This window comes from Miniopterus schreibersii (genome assembly GCF_964146895.1).
Source record: "Miniopterus schreibersii genome assembly, chromosome: 8".
NCBI lineage: Eukaryota > Metazoa > Chordata > Mammalia > Chiroptera > Miniopteridae > Miniopterus > Miniopterus schreibersii.
Genome location: NC_138109.1, coordinates 70,785,836 through 70,794,933, shown reverse-complemented (window position 1 = coordinate 70,794,933; position 9,098 = coordinate 70,785,836).

Here is a 9,098-nt window from a genome sequence, read left to right as displayed (position 1 = left end):
TTTCCCCGGAAGGATGGTTCATGGCTAACAGCCAGAGTTGGTTATTAATGAATTAACTAATAAGAAAGATTATGGGGAGGGCTATGTAGACTAATAAAACAGAGTTATCTGTTCTATAAACAGTTTAGGCCAGAAAATAGAAACCTAGAAAATGTAAAACAACAATAGCACTTCACAGCTGCTGGCATGATTAACTACCTAACTGGGAGCATGCAATTTTATATGAGCCTGTTGGACCATTTCGTGAAGTGCTCACACAAAAGGGGCACTTCAGGGTGATCTTAAATAAGAGGGAAGGCTTGGAGGAGAAAGGCAGGCATCCCGTGTGATGACAGCAGTTGGAAATACGAAGGAAGGGAAGCACCAAACTTACTGCAGAAACAGCTCGTGGAACCATTTAGTCGAAATGGAGGCTTTATTTAGGGAAGCAACGGACAATAACGCTGGCAACGTACATTTGGATCGCACTGTGGTTGGAAAGCAGCTAGGGAATGTGGGCTTCATCTTGGAGTTGGAGGGAAGCTACTGGGTTTCTGCAGTCAGGGAGTTACATGATCAAAGCGTTATTTTTAGGAGATAATTAGGTGGTGTGCTGATTAAGAGAAGCTAGGAATGTTTGGACGCTGGCCCTATTTTTTCCAAGGTGATGCCTTGGTGGACAACTGCTTTCTTTCCCCAGACACTCTCTGATGTTAATATTGGCAACACTGGAGAACCACTGGATTAAACTACTGAGCAGCTTTTTATTAAATGTGATGTAGAGTGTATTTACTTTTCATCTGTAGCAATCTTTGAAGAAAAATGAAGAAAAATTTCAAAACGTATCACATTGGACCTCTACATTTTAGGGTAATAAAAGTGAAATCCCAAATCTTCTAAGTGTGGGGAAGAAATCGGGGAGTTAGTGTTGAGGAAACAGGCATGAAGGTGTTGGTTAAGAGAAAATTGAGGAATTAGAAAAACATGGTTGGAAATGATGTCAAAATTGTGGGCTATGGGGTGGTTGTAAAGAGCTAATTCTGATTTTAATTAGAGAATCTGTATTCATGAAGCCAGGTGTCAGGGCAATACAAACTAGGAGAAAAAGAGAGATTGTGTAGTAGTTTCCATCCACAGAATTCAATGCACTTGTAAATATTAATAGAAGTAGTAATTGTACTTGAATTTAAGAGGACAGATGTCCAATTCACAGACTTCACAGAACCTAAAAGTAATATAGGCCTGGGTTTAAGAATAAGCTATTCGCTTCAAATTCAGAAGCAAAGAGGAGAAAGGAAACAGAGAGCGGCAAGTAGTTACAAGTAGGGGAAGAAATGCTTCCTTAGAAAGAAATCCAATTATTATGTAAGCGAAGAAAGAAAGGAGGAGATGGGGGGAAGCATAAAATAAAGAATACATTCCACACAGTGGAAGGGAAAAAGAGGAGCTGTTTATTTGGTTCTTTTATAGAGTAGATACATTCAGATCACTTAAGAAGCACTCATTGCTCTTCTAGAAAGCACCCCTAGGAAGCCGATTACCATCCTCGCCCCATTTTACAGACTGGGATACTGTCAAGCGTCCTTCAGTCCCTTAGCACATTCGCCTTAGGTTGCTCATTAGCAATGAATCTAAACTGTAATTTGGCCATAATAAGAAACATTACCGTTTCTTTTTAGCAGGATCTTTAGTTTAACCTAGAAGAATGATTCCTTTGACTTACCTGCTACACAGCTTGCCAATACTCCATGATGCCATGTCAGGGCTGCCATATACGTTAGATTACCAGAAAAACCAAGCAAGATTCAAGGAAGTCTCAGTAGCAAAGAATCCATGCTTTTAAATCAGCTGCTAATATCTCTGTAGCACCTCAGAATTTCTTACTTAAGTAGTGGCCATATTTTTCTCTGGCTTTCTTTGAATTTGTGAGAACTTTTCTTTGAATTTGTGAGAACAGACACGCACAAAGTATTACCTTGTGACTTGTTGCAGGATGACAGCCTGGCCTTCTGGGAAAATGAATCACAGACCATTGTCATAAAGTAACTTGCGTTTGAAAACCTTTTAAAATAATAATTGGTTTGGGACAAACTTTTTTTTCTAAATAAGAAAATGAAAGATTTCTTAATAAGAAATCTCACTAAAAATTTGAGTGAAAAAAATTGTGTAGACTTGTTTTAATGGTATCAAAATGGATACAAGATCATCAGTTGCTCAAAATGCTTAGTAAGAATCTTTATTGAGATGGTAAAAAAATATTTTTTTTAAAAATCCAGAAGCTAACCACCTACTTTCCCCAAACTAGACTTCAGAATAATAGAAAATTATGCTTTTAGAATAAGGCAAATAGCAGAAGAGCTGCTGTTCGAGAAATGTCTTCTTTACCTTTCTGGAAATCATTTTATTTTGTTCCAGAGGGGTGAACTATGGAACTTTCTGAGAGAACATGGTTACGAAACTGTTTTGTGATCAGAGCACAAGAGGGAGGGACTGTTTTGACTCTCTTGTTACTATGTGAGGGATGGAATTTTGCAACCAGAAGGTTCCACAACAGTTGGGAATGACAGTTGTATGACTAGCAAGCCGAAGACAAATGTGTGTGTCCTGTTACTCCTGCTCCGAGCACTACATACCACAACTTTGCCAAAACTTCTTGCTTGCATCAATATTTTTTGTAATTACCAAACCTCTTATGCGTTATCCATTAATAGCGAAAAAAAATCTTACAGTAAGATCTACACTGTCTTTAGGTTAGACAGCCATCTGGCTAGCTGATGCTACACACACACACACACACACACAGCCTTATTTAGATGCCTTATTATAACCCTTGTTCCATTTCCAATCATCTACTATAAATCAAGCCCCACCTCTTCTTGCAGAAATTAAAATAGCTGAAATTTAAGAAGCACTCGAAACATGTTAAAGTTTATCATGAGCTATTGTCCTATTTTTAGTGGCCTACTCTTGTTTCTTACTCCTTTGTGTGTGTCTTACTTGCTTATTAATTATACTTTCGTTTTCCTTAGCCTCTATAACGTCCATTCTATCTACTGCTCTTTCTCCCACTTGCCCCAATTTGGACTTTGACTCTACATTCTTAGGTTCCTTTATATTGCTACCCGTAGACATGTTGGCATAATAGGAACTACCGTAAAAAGAAGATACCAATAAAATCATAAATTAAACCATGAGCTTTTAGAAACAGAAAATTAAACCAAACAGTATAGAATACTATCACATTGGGTTTAAGAGTTGTTTGCCAGAAGCAATTCAGTTGCAAAATTTCATTCAATAAGCAAGCATCTAGAGAAAACATTTTGAACTCAACTACATATTGAAAAAGCCAGGAGCTGGTGAGTTTGGGTTCTGGGAAGGTCGGGGGTTACAAAGACATTTAGTGTAGGAGGTAGACATTGGGAGTCGAGAGGTGTTTGGAGAAAGAGGGCCCTTGTAAAGCTGGGGTGGTGGAGTTGTGGGGTCGGTACTTGATTTACAGGAAGGGAAAGTTACTTATAACCCATGATTTAGAAGAGCAACTTGAAATGCTTTAATGTTTTGCTGACTCCAGCTCTGTAACCTAGTGTACCACTACACACCTAGTGTACCACTGTTGTATATGTTTATCATATATGAAATATATAATACTTTAAACCTGGTAGCAGGTTCTACTAGATAGGTTATCAGGTGGAAATTAAATCTCAAAATCTCAAAGAGGAGAAGGAAAGTTGAAGACAAACACAATCTGCTTCATAAGTGTGTTTAAACCCCAGCACTTGCTCTCCCAGATTAGACTGCTGCCAATGAGAGGGTAAAGGAAAGCTCGGACTCACCGGGAGGCAGGGTGGCCTAGAGGCTCGGGACATGGTCTGCTCTGCGACCATGCGAGGCCTTGCATGATTGTACCTCGGACATGTTACCTAACCTCTCTAAGTCCGATTTCCGTTATCAGTAACATGCAGATAACAATAGTACTGTAGCAGCATATTACTGGTTGTTTTTTTAAAAGAAACTTTTAGATTGACAGAAAATTTGCAAAGATTGTACAAAGTGCTCCCACATACCCTCACCCGGTTTTCCCCACAGTTAACATTTTACACTACCATGATACACTTGTCAAAATTAAGAAACTGCCATTGGTACAGTGCTAGTCACTAAACTCCAGACTTTATTTGAATGTCACCAAGTGTTTCCATTAATGTCCCCTCAGTATTCCGGGATCCCACTCAGGGCACCATATTTAGTTAGCAGGTCTCCTCAGTTGCCAGAGATTTATTTCAAGATTTAAAAGGTAATAAAGGTTGAAGCACACATAGTAGACTGTGGAAATGTAATAAGGAATTGGCACACACACACGCGCACACACACGCACACACACACACAGTTATAACTATGTGACAGGCACTGTTTTAAGTGCTTTAGGAATACTGATACATCTAATCGCCATAATAATTCTATGAAGACTCCAATTACATCCACTTTACAGATGAGTAACCTGAGGCACAGGAAGATCAAATAAATTGCCTTGTACCATGCTTTTGGCAGGGCTGGGATTCAATCCAGGTGTGCTGGCTTCTTTCTTTTTTCTTCTTAATTTTTTTATTCATTGATTGATTTGAGAGAGAGAAGGGGAAAGAGAGAGTCCTTGTTCCATTTATTTATGCACTCACTGGTTGCCTCTTGTATGTGCCCTGAGGATGGAACCCACAACCTTGGCGTATGGGGACGGCACTCTGATCAGCTGAGCTACCTGGCCAGAGCCGGGTTTGTTTGCTGGCTTCTAAGTCCATATTGTTTTCTCTGCCACATTTTTTCTTAATTTTATACACATACCCACCTACCTTACCCTCCCTTTTGACACAGAATGCTTAAGCCAGGAAACCTCAATCAAAACTCTAGCAGAGGCGCCCTGGCCGGTGGCGCAGCTGGTTGGGGTGTCATCCTGTCTGTACACCAGAAGGCTGCCAGTTTGATCCCGTCGGGGTGCGTACCAGTGACACCTAATCAGTGTTTCTCTCTCTCTCCCAGAGGAGAAGCAATTTTATTTTTCTTAAATTTAGGAATGCATATTAAGAGCAAGCAAAAGGCAATGGAGTTGCTGGTGGCCGAGAACCAGGGAGGGTTGGGAGGAGAAGGGTTCGGGACAGGAGGAAGGGGAGCAGGGCTGGCTGGGAGCTCTCCAGCTGAGCTCTGCCAGTGGCCAACCTGGTGACACTGTATCATACGTGTGACCACTGCAGATTTGGTTCCCTAGTCTGTTAGATAAGCAGTTCCCTTTCAACCACATTATTTAACACTAAGTCCAGAAATGAAACATTCCAAGTTGGTTAAATGAAAACACAAACATAAGAACACACTCAAGTTGGCGGGAAAGCCTTAGTAACTAAGCTGACAGATGAGCAGGGCTCAGACTACAGCAAAGCTATTAGTTTGAGGCCATTTGGAGAGCAGGTCCTGGCCATGAAAAAGCAGGATCTGAAAGTCACTAGCAGGACTGCGCTCACTGGTAAAAAAAAAAAGGGTGGTCTTGTCCTTCATCGGCTCAGCAAACATTTACCGCAATGCTGTTCCAGGTACTGAGGACTCAGTGGGGAACAAATCAAGCCTCCTTTACTCAAGGCCTCATATTTTACTTGGGGACTGAGAGATAATACACAAGTAAACCAGTAAGATAATTTCAGAGTGTTAGATGTTATGAAGGAGAGCAACGGAGTGATGAGCCATAGAGTATGGGAACAGGGGAAGTGATACACATACTTTAGATAGGAAGGGTAAAGAGCATTTAATTTACATACGTTCAGACTGTGAATACACTGGGGGAAATGAGGCCCTTAAATCCTTTGGCAATCAATAAAACGGCTTTATTTATAATGCAGTAAAGGTGCAGAAACCAAAACAGCTTTCCACGGGAGGTTTGAGAACTATTTTACTAGAAGTGTTAAAAAATAGAGTGTACACAATAATGCTTTAAGAGTTATTTAGGAGTAATTCTTCCTGGAAACGAGAGGCTAGAATGAAGTCTTTTTCGCTGTCTGAGGCTACGATAAAATCAAAGTAAGCATGCCCCAGCAGTGTTTCACTTGGATAAAGGAGATTGCAGTCTAATGTAGAGCTTTCCATTTTTTTTTTAATGCAGAAACATTATTAAAATAGTAACGATAGTTATAATAGTAGCTAACATTCATTGAGCACTCAGTCACTTCCAGGCATTTTCATCTAGTATTACATTCAGTCCTCTGTTCACCTCTACTAGGAATGTACTGAGGCTTAACGAGATGGGAGTGACCTTTCCCACAGTCACCAGTGTCCTCTAACTGAAACCCAGGTACGTCTGAGCTCAAAGCCTGTGTTAACTTACTTCATCTACAAGTACCCCACAAGCCTCTTTCCTAGGTCAGTACTAGTTCACTCTGCATTTCCATGTAAAAATACTCTTCTCTGCTATCAAATGAATTGTGTTCCTACCCTGACCCCCAAATTCATATGTTGAAGTCTTACCCTCAATGTGACTATTTGGAAATAGGGTCTTTAAGAGGTAATTAACTTAAATGAAATCCTAAGGGTGGAGCCCTGATTCCACAGGATTAGTGTCTAAGAAGAGAGACCAGAGAGCTCACTTGCTGTCTGTGTGGGCACACCTGGAGGAAAGACTATGTGATGACGTAGTAAAGAGGTGGTTGGCCAGTTGCAAGCCAGGAAGAGTGTTCTCACCAGAAACGGAATTAGCTGAACCTTGATCTTGGATTTCCAGCTTCCAGATCTGTGGAGAAATAAATTTCTATTGAGAGTCGCCCAGTCTATGGTACTTTGTTATGGCAGCCTGAGACGACTAATACAGTGTATTAGACTGTTGGACTAACACAGTGTCTTAGAGTGTTGTACTTGTTTGTTTCCACATTGTTAGATCATGGATAAGGTTGAATTGTTTTAATTGAATGCTGTTGACTCTTAGGAACTGCAAATATTGCTTCTATCAATCTTTCACCTCTTTAATAGGTAGTACACCAAATAATACTCATTAAACTATATTATTAGTTGGCATTGAACTTTTAAACAAAGTCAGAAACCAGTTTCCTTAGATTGTGTATCCTGTAAAGTTAGTAATATCAACATTGGCATAAATGTGAATTAAATTATCTTTCTTAAACCTCAAGCATTACACCATCCCAACTTTCCTGTTTTGATCACACATTCTACCAAGTTTCCAAACTTGAAACTATGGAGTGTTTTTCATTCATTCTTCTTCTTTGCCCCACAGATGTAGAACATTGAAGAGTTATTGTAATATTTTTCATAAAATATAATCTTGAAGCTTTGAGCATTTTTATATTCTTTGGGTTCCAGTCATGGATCTACTATTTACCACCTCTGCAGCTACAGACAGATTATTTAGCATTTTTAAACCTCTCTTTCATCTGTAGTATGGGTTTATAGTGGGGATTAAGTGAGTTTATTTAAGAAAGCTTGGCAAGTCATAAACTCTCAATAACTGTCAACTACAGCCACTACCGTGACCGCTACTATCACTTCTTGTGGTGATACCAATGCTACTATTACTGCTACTGCCAATAAACATACTACGATGATGGATCCTAAATCCATCAGTGACAATAATTTTCCTTAACAAGATCATTCTTAGTCCACATGTCACCAAATGACTACCAGGTACAGGCATATCTCAGAGACACTGCACGTTCCATTCCAGGCCACTCAATAAAGCGAATACTGCAATAAAGCGAGTTACACCAACTTTTTGGTTTCCAGTGCATTTAAAGTTATGTTTACACTATACTATAGTCCACTAAGTGTGCAATAGCATTATGTCTAAAAAAATGTACATACCTTAACTAAAACATGCTTTCTTGCTAAAAAAAAAAAAAAAAAAGCTAAGCATCATCTGAGCCTTCACTGGCCTATGATCTTTTTGCTGGTGGAAGGTCTTGCCTCCATGCTGATGAAAACACAGTATCTGCAACACGTAATAAAGGGAAGTATGGCTGTATTTGCAGTATCACATCTTAATTCCTTCCTTAATTCCTCCTTCCTTTTTCCTGGTTGCCTGTTGCCTGCCTATTCTGTCTCCAAAGCTTCTTGCTAGAGAACCCACCCTTCCTGTTTGCCTAGGACAGTCCAGGTGTGTGTCTCTGATCTGGGTATTTTTATTAATAGTTTCCCTTTCCCTCTCAAAAGTGTGCAGTTTGGATGCTACATTTACATGGTCACCCTACTTCTTTTCACATTTGTTTTGATTCTCCACTCTAGCCAGAAAAACCATCACACATAGTTTACTTGCTTTCACAGTCAAGCTATTTCCCTTGCCTGGAATGCTGTTCTCATAAAATTGCCAAATCGTGAACTTTCCTTCAAAATCCCGCTCAGAGCTCAACCTCAGGATGGAACGTTCCCTCATAATCCTGCCCTCCACCAACCCAGAGAGCTCTCAGCAATCATGTAAATAACTTTGTATAACTTTAATTGGCTCTGTTTATAAGCTGCTTCTTGTATCTTTTTTCCCTCGAGGTACTTTTCCATGTGTTTATCCTGCCTCCATTAACCTGTACACTCCTGGAGGGCAAGGCCTGAACACGGGCCGGTGCTGGCATAAAGCGGAGGAATAGTCAGCGCTGAGAGGTAGACGGTGCAATCCTTCTTGATTACTAATCAGTTTCAAAAAAAAAAAGGCCACCCTTTGTTAGTGCTTTGTTTGTGATGGTCCTGAGACTGCTACTCTAATGTAGAAATATATCCAGTTTCTGCTAGTGTCCAGTTAGCTAAGATAAAAGCAACAGTTACAAGCTTTCCATAACGTGTGTGTGTGTGTGGGGGGGGGGGGGCAGATATTCTGCCCTACAGGATCTGTCTATGAAAGGCGTGTTATTATGGAGTTTATTTCCTTCAGAGGTATATTCTCGTCTGTTCAAGGCCGCGGGTCCGTGGGGAGGGAAATAACATTGACTTTAAAAACTGAGATCTAAAAACCAAACAAAGCCTCAGAAAACACAGGATACTTATCTTGTTCTAAGCTTGTGCTGACAGTGGAGGGAAAACAAAATCTCCAGGATTCCTACTAGAGGGACGGGTCGTTCCTTTCAGTGCAGGTAACAAGGGGAAGACGGGGC